Source organism: Octopus bimaculoides, chromosome 18 (genome assembly GCF_046866305.1).
Source record: "Octopus bimaculoides isolate indiv1 chromosome 18, ASM4686630v1, whole genome shotgun sequence".
In the NCBI taxonomy this organism is placed as follows: Eukaryota; Metazoa; Mollusca; class Cephalopoda; order Octopoda; family Octopodidae; genus Octopus; species Octopus bimaculoides.
In genome coordinates, this window is record NC_142945.1 from 16,140,143 (window position 1) to 16,155,456 (window position 15,314).

At 35.9% G+C, this 15,314-nt stretch overlaps 1 protein-coding gene across 5 annotated transcripts in view; it reads left to right on the forward strand.

The window, feature by feature from the left end:
* The first annotated feature begins 1,445 nt into the window (after window positions 1-1,445).
* LOC106871185 (uncharacterized) overlaps window positions 1,446-15,314 on the forward strand; it is an 87,215-nt gene continuing 73,346 nt past the window's right edge. For 3 of the 5 annotated variants that reach the window (XM_014917518.3, XM_014917520.3, XM_014917522.3), the window contains exon 1: window positions 1,447-2,747. The gene's annotated coding sequence lies outside the window, so the exon portion shown is untranslated. Of the gene's footprint in view, window positions 2,748-15,314 lie in introns of all 5 variants that reach the window. The other 2 variants (XM_014917521.3, XM_014917519.3) reach the window with 2 other exon arrangements.

Genomic DNA, 15,314 nt, shown 5'->3' on the forward strand with positions numbered 1-15,314 from the left:
TTTCTCTTTAGATTTCAAGCATTTCTTGAGATGACAAATTACAAATTCCTTGGCTATAACAATAAAGCCCCTAAAATGAACGTTTTCGTTTGTGATATTTATGATTAGGGAAAACTTAGAACAGCTGGTATTATAAATTTAAGATGGAGCCATTTTAGCATGTAAGGTGTATTACTTTTTTTTTTATTTTCTAAAGATTTTAATTTTAGTTATAACGTCGTAAAAATTCGATATATATTTTTTTTTAGATAAAAAGCCAACTTTTTAAAAAAAGATATCTGCGAAATTTGTATTTTGATTAATATTTTAATTAATATTAATTAACTGTATAACAGTGTCAGAGGTTATAATCAACCCATCTCGTATGAAATGCATAAAAAAAAAAGAACGTAAATCGAAGTTTAAGAAAGATTAGACAAAGAATTCTAGATATTTTTTACGTGAACTCTGTGTATGTGTTAACTCTGATATCCTCAAAGGAAGGCGCGGGTAATATATATATATATATATATATATATATATATATATATATATATATATATATATATACTCTTTTACTTGTTTCAGTCATTTGACTGCGGCCATGCTGGAGCACCGCCTTAAGTCGAGCAAATCGACCCCAGGACTTATTCTTTGGAAGCCTAGTATTTATTCTATCGGTCTCTTTTGCCGAACCGCTAAGTTACGGGGACGTAAACACAACAGCATCGGTTGTCAAGCGATGTTGGGGGGGGGGGGACAAACAGACACACAAACATATACACACACATACATATATATATATACATATATACGACGGGCTTCTTTCAGTTTCCGTCTACCAAATCCACTCACAAGGCTTTGGTCGTCCCGAGGCTATAGTAGAAGACACTTGCCCAAGGTGCCACGCAGTGGTACTGAACCCGGAACCATGTGGTTTCTAAGCAAGCTACTTACCACACAGCCACTCCTACGCCTATCTAGAAGAAAAAGAATATTTAAATATTCTAAATGACTTGAGATACTTTGAGATGCCTTGGAATTTGCTGTCCTTTTCCCTCTAATATATACCTGGTAACTCGGAAGTGTACTACAGATTCCTAGCTCCAGACCCAGTAGTGAACTTGGAACCTAACGGATGATTAATAGCACTTACACAGCGTATCTGTTCGTTTAGATCATCAGTGAACTAAATCCCTACTATCTAGAATACTCAAACTCACCTCGCTCGAATAGTGTGTATCAGTATCCTTGTACGATCAACCGCATGAGAATTTATATAGCCTTGTATATTAAATACTTATCCTATCAATGGTAATGAGTTTGCTTCTACTTGGTTCATAGCACTATTGTGTATATAATACCTCTTACAAACATATCGCAACTACAGCAAACACGCACGCTAGCGCCCACATACACCCACGTGCGCGCCCACTCACACACGTAATGTATTCTTCACAAAAACATATTTATGTCATAAAACGTCAGATCTCTGTACAGCAAGATAGTGAATGCTTTACTTATAACAAACTGTTCAAACATTTTCGACCAAAAGGCGTCGGTTTCGTTTCATCTGCAGCAGTTTCTTAAACGAGAACTAAATGTTAATAATTTCCATCCAAAATTTGTTAGAGACTCCATCAAGATGGCTGAATAATTCAAGTAATTCGTTCGCCTTTCCTATCAATCCGTCGAAGTCGTCAGCAAATTTGACATTTGCGATGTGCTCAGCTGGTCTTCAAAAGCATCGTTCAAATACCTGAAGGCAATTATTAATGACAAAGGATCAAGATCAGAAATTCTTGCAAGAACCACATAAACAATGAATAATTGCGGTAGTCAAACTCGAGTTAATATAAAGAGATAGAACCATCAGCACGAAGAGTAAAATCAGACTCCTACGTGCTTTAGTAACGACATTCATCTTTATGTACGCGAGACATGGAATCTCATAATCTCATTGCGGAAATATAGGAAAAGATACGGTCATTGAAAATGAGATGTCATCACATCTTAGGCAGGTCCACGTGGCCATCCAGCGACACATCGCTCTAACTCCCGTGAACAAATTTGATATAAAAGTATGGCTAAGAAAACCCTGTGGCCTAACAAAGATTTTTCTTCAAGTAAGCGTGGAGGAGCAAAAGAGATGACAGCTATCGGAAAAGATGGACGTGCAATGTCAAGGAATAGAAAGGCGAATCATTTGCGGAGGCTAGTATTCTTTTGTGAAAGATGAAGAAACTAGGAAACAGTATGTTTCAGCGGCAGCTCGACGATTTCATGGAAGTTCAGAGAAAAGTCAAATAGAACCATACCAAGCTAAATGGTAATGAGATTGAGACGACAAAATTATCAGAAATACAAAGTTTTACAGATGCGTGGGAGATTCTAAATTACAAAGGAAGAGGGTAAAAGATCGTTGGGTGTTGAAACGTTTTTATATACCACTCTTTTGGTGCGGAAAAAATAAAATAAAAAGTAAAACAAAAACAAAATAAAAAACTGATTATAAGAGACACAATTTCATTGAATCTTCAATAGGCTGTGTAAAAAAAAAATAAAATAAAGATACGCATGCACAGACACACACACACATTTACAAACTACATACACGCTGGAGGGGGATTGAAGGGAAGATGTTGCTATGGTGATTGTAATACATGCTGCCATCGCTATTTGGACAAAGATTGATAACGACAAGAATAACTGCAACAGTATAATCTTCAACGCCATCGTGAACGTCATCAATAACAATAATAACAGTGGTAATATTGTTCTGTTCTCTAGTTTGGTTGTGATTTTTGTTGGAGTTTCGTTTCGGTTTTTAGTGTCGGTCTATTAAGATTGGGTGTCTTTTTAAAATTCACACACACACACAAAGGTTGAGAGTAACAGACGGCAATTTTTCACCTGGATATAAAAACCATCGTTTGTAATCTATTCTGGCATGTAGAATGTGTCTCTCGAGTCATTCTGCTTCTTTCTACACACGCACACGTAGTCCTCCCCCCACCACACACACGTATATACACATACGCGTACAGGCGCTTAAAAATTTTTTTTAAACATCCATGCGTTTATTCATCCATTTTCACACACGCATCACGTCACACATACGTACATTCAGATACATATAGATACACTTTGTTTTCCTTGAAACATGCATCGTTACACACACACATACAGAAACCTTTAATCTATTAAGTACTCCCCATCACATACACATTTACTAGTTTTCATACAGACATCATGTCACACACACACACACACACAAATACATTCACGTCCCACATATTCTTTTAGATTCATATTACTCTTCAGGAGTTAGCCACTATATGGAGTTTGCTCTAGCTGCCAAGAACAGCAGCCAGGTCCCCACTCAAACCACACTCTATTATCCTAAACAGAAGGACACATTTGAAAATATCAATCATGCGTACGTCTAATAAGCTGGATGGACACAGTTGGAATGACCTTCTTTGATCTTAGGTCTGATCGATCAGAATTGACTTGCAGTTGGTTCAACGGCTTACATTTCGTACCATGCACGCATCATCTGTCTCACAAATAACTTCTTACTTACCCTGATTGTGCCCATCTTGTCACATTTATATATGTATGTGACATAACCATCTTATACATACACGTTCTCTCATACACACTTATTCGTTCTTCTTCATATACACATCGTGTTATTCATGCATTGTCATATATATGTGACACAATATAGTCTAACGACGGAAACGAGTGAAGCATAGTACACACACATACATATATGTATATATAATTTAATTAGAGGATATGTTAACCTTGTGAAGGGGTGGTTGCATCCAAAGAAATGCTAGTTCAATGCCTAGTATTGTTGGGAATGAAATTCCCTTAAAACAATAGGTATATATTAAGCATATAGTTTATATCCAGTTAAAAGAAGAAAAGAAAATGGAGATAAGGAAGTTAACAATCATTTATTATTAACAAGTTGGTCATCTTCGCTTCTTACAGCCGTTTCAATTAATGCTCAATAATTTAATTACAATTTTGTACATTAAATTTGCATTCATGTGACATGAGCATGATTTCATCAGATAAAAAAGATGTACCTTGAGATGTGGACCTGTCAATTCATTTCAGCAGACTAAATTTAGTCTGATAAAATGGATATGTCCACGTATAACATTTCAAGGTACATCTTTTTTATCTGATGAAATTATGCTCATGTCCCATGAATGCAAATTTAACGTACAAATTGTAATTAAATTATTGAGTATTAATTGAAACGGCTGTAAGAAGAGTCAACTTATGTATTGAAAATGAAGGACAACACTTTCAATACCTATTATAAAGTTTTTTAAAGTCTTGTAAAGTCTAATATATTCTTTTGTAGTCTTATACCATCTTATTTATTTTGCAATAAAATAGTTACTGTGGAGAGACTTTCTGAACACCCTGTATATATTATATATATATCATCACCTATATATATATATATATAAGTCAGTAAATAGTGGGGTTGTGTTAACCGCACGTGGAGAAATAATAGGAAAATGAAAAAAAGCCAGAATGCTGAACTGGAAGCATAATTTAATAAAGATTTTTTCTAACCGGTTTTCATTGCGATGAAGCAAATCATTCTCCTTCGGTTAGAAAAAATCTTTATTAAATTATGCTTCCAGTTCAGCATTCTGGCTTTTTTTCATTTTCCTATATATATATATATATATATATATATATATATATATATACACACACACATGTTGATATTAGAAAACGGTTGGCGTTAGGAAGGGCATCCAGCTGTAGAAACTCTGCCAGATCAGATTGGAGCCTGGTGCAGCCTTCTGGCTTGCCAGTCCTCAGTCAAATCGTCCAACCCATATTAGCATGGAAAGCGGACGTTAAACGATGATGATGATGTCATTTACCTGCACAACGTTCCCTCATGATGTAGAAAAGCTAGGCTGAAAAAGGTCAATGATGTCATCTACTAATATCAAAAGATTGTTGACCGCAGGGTGTTCTGAACGGCACACCTAATGAGAGATTAGTTTTTTTTTTTTTCTTTAATAATGGTTCTTGAGAAAGGTTACCCATGTCGGTTGTTTTAACGTGTGTCAAATAATTTGTAACAATTGTACCTGTAATCTAAAGATTACCCCGTGGTCTGGAGTATACCTGTAACTACATTAAAATATATCGTAACTAGTAAATTTCTGTTATTAGGGGAAGAGAAGGTTTGTAAAAGAAATGGTGTTATAGCAAATATATTCCTTGCTATCAGAAAGTCTAACTAGTGATCTTTTGCATTATGAACATATAATGGCGGATAATTAAATGAAACAAACCAAACGGAAGGGCAACAAGAGAAAGTGGAAGAGAGTCATAACGGTTAATAATCGACCATAAAATGAAACAGGAATGTACTTGATGTAAGAAAATGATAATTGTAAAATCCAGTGTTGTTTTTTGTTTTGTTTTTGTATAACAATGCTTTGGCAGTGGACACCATTGATTTATGTGCCAACTGGAGGAGTGACAGACGGTCTTAATTGGCTGACTCCTCATAACATATAAAAAGCACATTTGAAGCTGAAGTTCGTGACTCAGTTGAAAACTGGCCAGTGAACAAGAAATCGGGCTTCAAATTGGAGCTGCACTTTGCGTAACATAAATGCAAACTTTGAGTTTTACAGCAGGAAAAGTAAAAACAAAACAAAAATTCATTTCGATCTCTCGTCAATGATGATTGATTACAAACGATTACACAACTTTGTTTCACTTTCATTCATTGCACTTCCTTTCCAGTTTATTTCACTTATTGTCCATCGTTAAACGTTTGTAAATTGAAAGACTGTCAGCTGATAGATATAACTGTTCTTAAACTGAAAGTGACGTTCACTTAATAGTGTGGTAATGATAATTCCAATCCATTGGGTCCCCAGTTTACAGATAGAGGAATGACCTGTAGATATACAGGTTGTGAATATTCAATAAGTAATCCTGGACAAAATCACAAGTTGTCCTTTGGCAAGGCATCACACCCTTCAGCTACCTTGCTACGGTCACTGTGAAATCCCCAAACCCTGAAAAGAGCAGAAATGCCACTATCATTGGGATGCAAGATGGTAATAGAGAATGGAATGCAAGACATAAAATACTTTGTCTTTGGATTTCTTCCTACTTTGCTGAAGAAATTACTTTTATGAAGCTTAGTCTGGGAAAGCTGTCAGTTTGACTGACACTGCAATCATCTATAGGACTTGTGACCATAGATGGGAAATTAACAAGTGAAAAACATTCCATGACTTGCATTAACTGAAATTCATAAAGAAAAAAATATTTACAAAAATGTTTAACCCCAGGTCAGCTCTGATCAAGCAGACCTAGGATTGAAAAACATGCTGCTGTTGACAAGGATTTAGACTTCGTTTGGTTATGTGGTTATGACTGACCATATATTTCTGAACCTGAAAAGTTCCTCTTTAAGTCACAAGCTTGGGCAAGTTTTTTTTTTTTTTTTTGTATATGGAAACCTTGCAACTATCTATGCATGCAAGTCTTCCCCCTCTGTGTCACTGATTATGTCAGAATGGAAAGTAAGTTTCATACAGCACAGCCATTGTCAGATGTTATCACCAGAAAGCAAAGAGCTGGAACAATTACCTCTCTGTCTCTCTGTCACACTCTAACCTTTCATCATCTGATACAAGATCACCTCCTCCAATACTCCCACCCCTCTCAAAATTCCTTGTCTTGCAAGTTACTTGGTGCCACATAAAAACTATGCCAAAACTGACCTCGCCTGTACTGGTGCCACATAAAAATCACTCAGTCCACTCTACAGGGCAGTTGATATTAGGAAGGGCATCCTGCTGTAAAAAACATGCCAAACAAAGGGTAGTCTTCTACCTAGCTGGCTCCTGTCAAACCATCCTACCCATGCCAGCAGGGAAGGTGGATATTAAACAATGATGATGATGATGATAAATTCATCAGATACTCTAACAATTCTGCCAATCCACTGCCTTAGATTGGTAGTTATTTTTATTGACCTCTGACGCCGAGAAAAGATAACAGGCAAAATTGGCAAATCCACCTTGGTGTGATTTGAACTGAAAATGCAGTGAGTTTCAACAGGTACAGTGGAACATTCTACCTGATGTTCTCATGAATCTATCAATTCACTATCTAAATGATAAGTATCAGTTAATCATTATGTCAATATCAAATAGACATTTCATTTGATCAAACAGTAGCTTGACACTTATCAGGCATTCTATGAGTCAACTAAATGTTCATTCAATAGTCAAGCTGTTGTTTCTATTGGAAACTGTCTTTTGCCTAAAGCTGTATTAGCAAACATTTTTTAGCTCAGTGTGTTGAAATTTTAATTTCTTTAATAAACCTGTTATTTAAGTGTCACAAGTATACTTGTACATGTGACACTTGAAGGAAGAAATAAAAATTTTGACACACTGAGCTAAAAAGGTTATCTCTCTCTCTCTCTCTCTCTATATATATATATATATATATATATATATGTGTGTGTGTCTTGCAAACAACTCGCACATGGAAGTGTTACCAGTCGAGAACTCCGCATACCGGAAACCAGCAAGTGTATGGGGTCATCAGGAGAGAATGCGCACCGTTTTTTTTAGAGGTAGGCCCAGAAACAGCGTGCATTCTCTCCTGATGACCCCATACACTTGCTGGCTTCCGGTATGCGGAGTTCTCGACTGGTAGCACTTGCATGTGCGAGTTGTTTGCAAGACATATATATGTGTATATATATATATATATATATATATATATATATATAAAATTAACAGAATGAAATAAAAATCCAAGGCTGTGAAAGATTTCAGAACATTTATAAAGAGAAGGGTCTTACAGCTGTTTCCAGGATATTTTATATATCCCTTCATCGGAGATGGTGTGAGAAAATGGTTAAGCAATAGTTATTCTAGAGAAGATATGAAATAGAGAGTGAAGTGGAGGAATGAAAACAGACATGAGATATGCAGGGATATTGCATCTGCAGTTCCATTATTTAAGCAGAACGGTATACTTATGAGTTTCCTGCATATCTCACGTCTGTTTTCATTCCTCCACTTCACTCTCTATTTCATATTTTCTCTATAGTTAAGCTCCAGGTTCGGTGATTATGTGAATGAGGAGTCCAACGTAGGTCATATATCAGCATGCATATATATAAAAAATGTACACACACATATATATATATATATATATATATATATATATGAGCCTGGTGCCATCTGGTTTCACCAGTCCTCTGTCAAATCGTCCAACCCATGCTAGCATGGAAAGTGGACGTTAAACGATGATGATGTATATAAAATTTATTAATAAGGGTAGAAATTGATATTAATCAATTAAAACCAGTGGTCTAGCATATTAAAAAAATCCGAAGATTAAAATTATATTACATACAAAAATAAGAGGAATGACCAGCAAAAGTGGACTCCTATATGCTAGAAATAGATGTCGAATCATCTAATCACGAAGAACTTTTGCTGGTCATTCCTCTTATTTTTGTATATATATATATATATAAAAGATAAAGAATCTATCCATCTACATAACTGTCCATCCATCCAACTGTTTATTTACCTACCCACCCATTTACTTATCTATCAGTTCACTTTCCCTCCCACCAGCCAGCCATCCACCCACCTACGTCTTGTCATCCATTCCTCTACCAGTCCATCCATTCATCTATCCACCCATCTATCTATCTATTCAAATACCCATCTATTTACCAATCCATCAATTTATCTACCCTCCCAGCTATCCACCCACTCACCTATATCCATCTGTCAATCCCACTCGTTCCACTTTTGCACCTAACCCATCCTTCCGTCTGCCCCATCCATTCCACAGCTTACCCATCAATCTATCCACCCATCCATCCGACCATCTCTTCACCTATCATCCATCCATCCATCCATCCATTCATCCACCTACATCCATTTGTCCAACTCTCAACTCACCTGTTCATTCATTCACTTTGATCCACCCACATCCATCCATCCATCCACATAACTAACACAAATGAATACACTTGAACCATCAAGGAAGCCTCTATGTGGTACTTTGATCTACTAGAAATAACTGCCAGATTTCATTCAGATCACATATTTTTATCTGTTTTTACATCTGTTTTTTTTTAATGCAAGTACGAATTAGATGAATATATATATATATATATATATATATATATATATATATATTTTATTATATTTATTTATTTTCTCTAAGTTAATAATTAACTCCGACAAAATAAATTGGTTAATAAATACCAGGGTAGAAATAAGTTACGTAGCAATCTTCTCTAACCACAGTTATCACATTCGGTTAAAATGTCTCGCGGTTAAGCTGGTTCCAATGTATTTCCTTGAAGAGAAGATTACATCCTTATCAACATCACCTATTCCTTTGGAAGGTACAATTTGTAATCTTTGAAACATATATTGGAAATAAAAGAATTCATTTAACATATGCGTTTTACTCCATTTACTAAATTCATATATATATCTATATATATATATCTACCAGCAGCTAAGCCTGGTTTCACCCGGTTGGTTTGGATGATGTGGCTGTAAAACCTGACCATGGTTTGTTTATGCCTTTTTAACTACTATGAGACTATTTCTCTATGACAAAATTCAGTGAATGACCTTCTTACAGATTCAAATATTTCTCAAACATATTTGAACTGATAACAAGTTTATATGACTACATCAGTACTTATTTGTATTACTATGGTCTATGTCCTGTTCTTTACTCATCTTGCAAGTTATTAGGTAACCTCACTAGTGCTCGTAGCATGAAAAAACAAAACACCCTGTACACACTGTAAGATGGTGGAGGCACGTGGCTTAGTGGTTAGGGTGTTGGATTCATGATGGTAAGATTGTGGTTTCGATTCCTGGACTGGATGATGCTTTGTATTCTTGAGCAAAACACTTCATCTCAAATTGCTCCAGTCCACTCAGATGGCAAAAATGAGTAATCCTGCAATGGACTGGTGTCCCATCCAGGTGGGGACTTGAGAAGGTAACTTTACCTTACTTTTTATTGCAAGATGGTTGGTGCTAGGAAGAGCATCCAGCCATAGAAACCATCCCAAGTTCACATTGGGGCAGCCCTGGAGCTCATATGATCCTGTCAGACCATCAAACCCATGCCAGCATGGAAAATAAATGTTAAATGATGATGATGATGATCATGATTATGATGATGCTGGTTCTGATAATCACAAGGACGCTGGTGGTGATGATGAGGATTACAAAAAATGATGAGGGCTGTGTGGTGCTAGTGACGTGATGCTGGTGTTGGTGTTGATGTTTTTGTGGTGGCGGTGACGTGATGTGGTGGTTGTTGTAATGACGGTAGTAATAGCGGTGATGATGAAGAGACAATGACAGTGTTAGTGGATGATGATGATGATGATGATGGTAGATATTGGAGCCAGTGGCAATGAGCAGTAGTGAAGATGGAAATATTGCTGCTGATGCTGTTGATAACGATGATGATGGTGGTGGTTGTGATGATAATGATGACGATGATGATGATGACAGTGACGATGATGATTTTATAATGGTGGTGATGATGATGATGATGATGATGATGATGATGGCGTTGGTGGTAGTAGTGGTGGTGATGACGATGATGATGTCAATGATAACGGTGATTGTGATAGTTATGGAAGTAGCAATGTTAATGATAATCACTAGATGATGATGATGATGATGATGATGATGATGATAAATTGCAATAACACTCAGGTTAATGACATTAGATAAGGTGTTTTTTTTTAATATCTTCCATAGTTGTTGTTGTTATGTCGGTCATGTTTTTTTTTTATTTAGTTTATTTTGTCATTTATTTATCTTCTATTTGATTTCTTCTTTTTTTTTTTAATTTCTATTTTATTTTATTACTGCTATTATTATTATTATTATTATTATTATTTTTTTTTTTTGATGAAATGATCCAAGCAGAAAATCAATAACAGATGTGATGATGTCCTGCAATCATTGGGCTGCTGGAGGGGAAGGGGTGGTCAGTGGGGGAGTGGAAGTAACAGAGAGAGAGAGAGAGAGAGAGAAGAAGAAGGGTGGAAGGGAGAACATGAAGAGGAAGGGCGGAAGGGGGTTGTGTTATTGTGGGCGTGGGAGGAGGGAATGTCGGTGGTTGGTCATGTGCATAAGATGGAAACAAATAAACAGTGGAAGAGGAAGGGGACGAGGCAGAGGAGGAGGAAGAGAAAATACATTTGAAAGCAAAACAAAAATGCAAAAATAAATAAAAGTAATAATAACAATAATAATAATAATAATGATGATGATGATAATAATAATAATAATAATAATAATAATAATGATGATGATAATAATAATAATAATAATAATAATAATAATAAATAAAATACACCTCCTTTGTCTCGTACCCTCTACTCCCTTCTACACTGACATACAAACATGTTTCCTTACTGTCTACCTCCGCCCCACACAAAAAAATTTAAAAACAAAAAAACAACCACATCAAATTCTTCTCTATGCTCCCATTATCAGAATAACTTCTGCACAGTAATTGTTAAAATTGATTTAAAAAAAAAAATATATTTGTTTTTCTCTTTTTTTAACTTCTTGTTTTTGCTGTAATGATTTCTTATACTGTCTCAAAAATGTTTCATTTATTTGTAAAAAGAGAGGTAACAAAGATTTTAGGCATTTCAATCAATCTTTTACAGTAATACAACTGGTATGGCACTTCATCAATTATGATGGTGAGGGTTCCGGTTGATCTGATCAACGGAACAGCCTGCTCATGAAATCAATGTGCAAGTGGTTGAGCACTTCACAGACATGTGTACCCTTAATGTAGTTCTCAGAGAGATTCAGTGTGAAACAGAGTGTGATTAGGTTGGCCCTTTGAAATACAGGAACTACATGTTTCTGCCAGCTGAGTGAACTGGAGTAATATGAAATAAAGTGACTTGCTCAAAGACAATGCACTGACAGGAATTGAACTCACAACCTTATGATCATGAGTCAAATAACCTAACCACTTAGCCACATGCCTTGTCTTGCAAATTACATGGTGACTCTGCCAATGCTGGTACCACATAGAAAACATCCAGTCCACACTGTGAAGTGATTGACATTTGGAGGGGCATCCAGCTGTAAAAATAACCTAACCACTTAGCCACATGGTCTTGGCCATTGGGCTTTTGTTTTGGATAAGCATTGGTACCATAGAGGAGAAGAGAGATTTGCATACATGGGCTGGTCTTCTGCAAGATAATCTTGCCAAGGCCTCTGCTTTGTGGAAAAGAACTTTCTATGTGTAGAAACCTGTAGCTGTATTTATCAGTGACTCATTCATCACTAATTCAGGATAAAGCACTATGCTCATTTGAGAACCATGTTATGCTTATCACAGATTGATCTGTGATAACATGGGCTGGAAATCAATCAGACATAGCTCAGACTACATACCAAAAACTGACCTTTCTTTTCAGGGCCAGAAGATACTCCAACCCTCAATGGTTATTGATACCACAAAGCTCAGGTGAGACACATAATGGAGTATTACTCACCTGTTTGAGATGGTGCTGCTGCCAAGGCCAGATTAAAACTTATAGAATCCCTAAGCACTTGAAAGATTTTGGTGCCACATATATATGCAGCTCAAAATATGATCAATAATAACCATAAAATAAATTTTAATTTTTTCAAAATATGACATTAACATTAAGAAGGAAAATAAACATTCTGTAATTAATATGTAGTACTGTCTGACATATCACAAGATACTCTCTACTGTACACTATCACAACTGTGACAACCCGACATAACAAATAATGTTTCTTTCTCATGACTGATAGACAGTCCTCTGGTGTGGAATCACAATAATAGTTGAAGAAAAACCACAGCTAACTGTAAACAGACCATCATTAACCCCTTTTCTCACCCCTGCCTCTACACAGCTCCACTAGCAATACCAGCAGCAGCATCTCATTTCACACCTTACCATGTCAAGGAAGAATACATTGTTTTGACCGAGACTTTTGGTGGAGTGAAACCTTTGGCAGATTGAGACCATTGGCAGATTGAAACCTTTGGTGGATCGAGACCTTTGATGGATAGAGACCTTTGGAAGATAGCGACCTTTGATGATTTATTATGCTTGAAAAGACACATCAAGCTAAGTGAAGTCGTAGTCATGGAAATGCTGGTGATACATAAAAAGGACCTGTTCTGGTGATACATAAAAGGCATCCATGCCAGGGACATGTAAAAGGCGCTCACTGCACTTTGTGGAGTGGTTGGCATTAGCAAGGGCGCCCAGCCATAGAAACCAAGCCAAAACAGACTGGAAGCTGGAGCAGCTCTCCGGCTTACCAGTTCCTGCCAAACTGTCCAACCCATGCCAGCATGGAAAACAGACACTAAATGATGATGATAATGATGTTGATGGTGATGATGATGATGATGACATTAGACAATGTAATCCTAGATGCAAAAAAGGAGGAGGGTCACAGTTGCTTTACTTTTACCTTCAACTTAGAAATGGAGAAAGACATAGTGCTGGGTATAAAGAATAAGCCATTTGGGGCTAGAAATGAAGTGGGAAAAATGTGAAATTCTTTGAGCAGACATGTGTTTTTATCAAAATCTGTGATGAGCCCGATTAATGCTGATGACATGGAGCTGCCTCTGATATGAGTGTGTGTGTGTGTATGTGTGTGTGTGTGTGTGTGTGTGTGTATGATGACGATGATGATGATTTATATATATATATATATATATATATATATATATATATATATATATATATCATCATCATCATCATCATCATCGTTTAACGTCCGCTTTCCATGCTAGCATGGGTTGGACGATTTGACTGGGGACTGGTGAGCCAGATGGCTACACCAGACTCTAATCTGATTTGGCAGAGTTTCTACAGCTGGATGCCCTTCCTAATGCCAACCACTCCAAGAGTGTAGTGGGTGCTTTTTACGTGTCATAAAAGAGGTTTCCATACAGTTTCCGCTTACCAATTTCACTCATAGAGTATTGGTCATCCCTTGGAGCTAGAGTAGAAAACACTCGTTCAAGGTGCCATGCAATGGCACTGAACCTGAAACCGCTGTAGTTTGCAAAGTGAGCTTCTTAACGACATAGACTTGCCTGCACCTAACGAAGTTAGAGGATGGTCATTGGCAGAATGCTTCTGATTGTAAAAGTCTCCTAAATGAGTACTTGCCTGGGGCTAAACACCATCAACAAACACCAGCAGTTGTAGCTATGCCTTACAAGTTGTAGGCTACATGTTGTCTTGTAAGCAATTGTTTGTACATATATATATATATTCACATGACACTCTATGTGGAACCAATTGCCTTCACTACATTGATTTCAATTCCACTCAGTGTTTGAAATACTGAAGTATTTTAAACACAGTGCTGCCCAAAGATAAGAAGCATTGTTTCGTAGCACTTCAAATGTGCAGCAGCTAGATGCAGTGGCAGTATCAAACTAGTGCAGTTAGTATTTTTTTGTTGTTGTTTTTTATTTTATTGTTTTGCTTTCACTTTTTATTTGTTATTTCTATTTTTTTTTATATGTTTTTATTTTTTTTTTAAATATCAGCTGCTACCAGCTGAAGAAGAAATTTGTCTTGCTCTGATAGCAATGCTGTTGGCTATCAATATCCTTCTGTCATCACTCCCTGCTACTTTGGTCTAAGGGGTGATGTGCTGCTGGTTCTGTTTGTTGTGTGTGTGTGTGTGTGTGTGTGTGTGCGTGCGTGCGTGCGCACGCATATACACATATGCATTTATATATATATAACGCACACATGCACACACGCGCACACACACACACACATGTAATATCAAATGTATATTATTGCAATATATAATATACAATATTATATATATATATATATATGTGTGTGTATGTGTGTATATATATATGTATATATATATATATGTGTGTATATATATATGTATATACATACATATATATATATATATATATATATATATATATATATGTGTGTATATATATATGTATATACATACATATATATATATATATATATATATATATATGTGTGTATATATATATGTATATACATACATATATATATATATATATATATATATATATATATATGTGTGTATATATATATGTATATACATACATATATATATATATATATATATGTGTGTATATATATATGTATATACATATATATATATATATATATATATATATATATATATATATATATATATATTT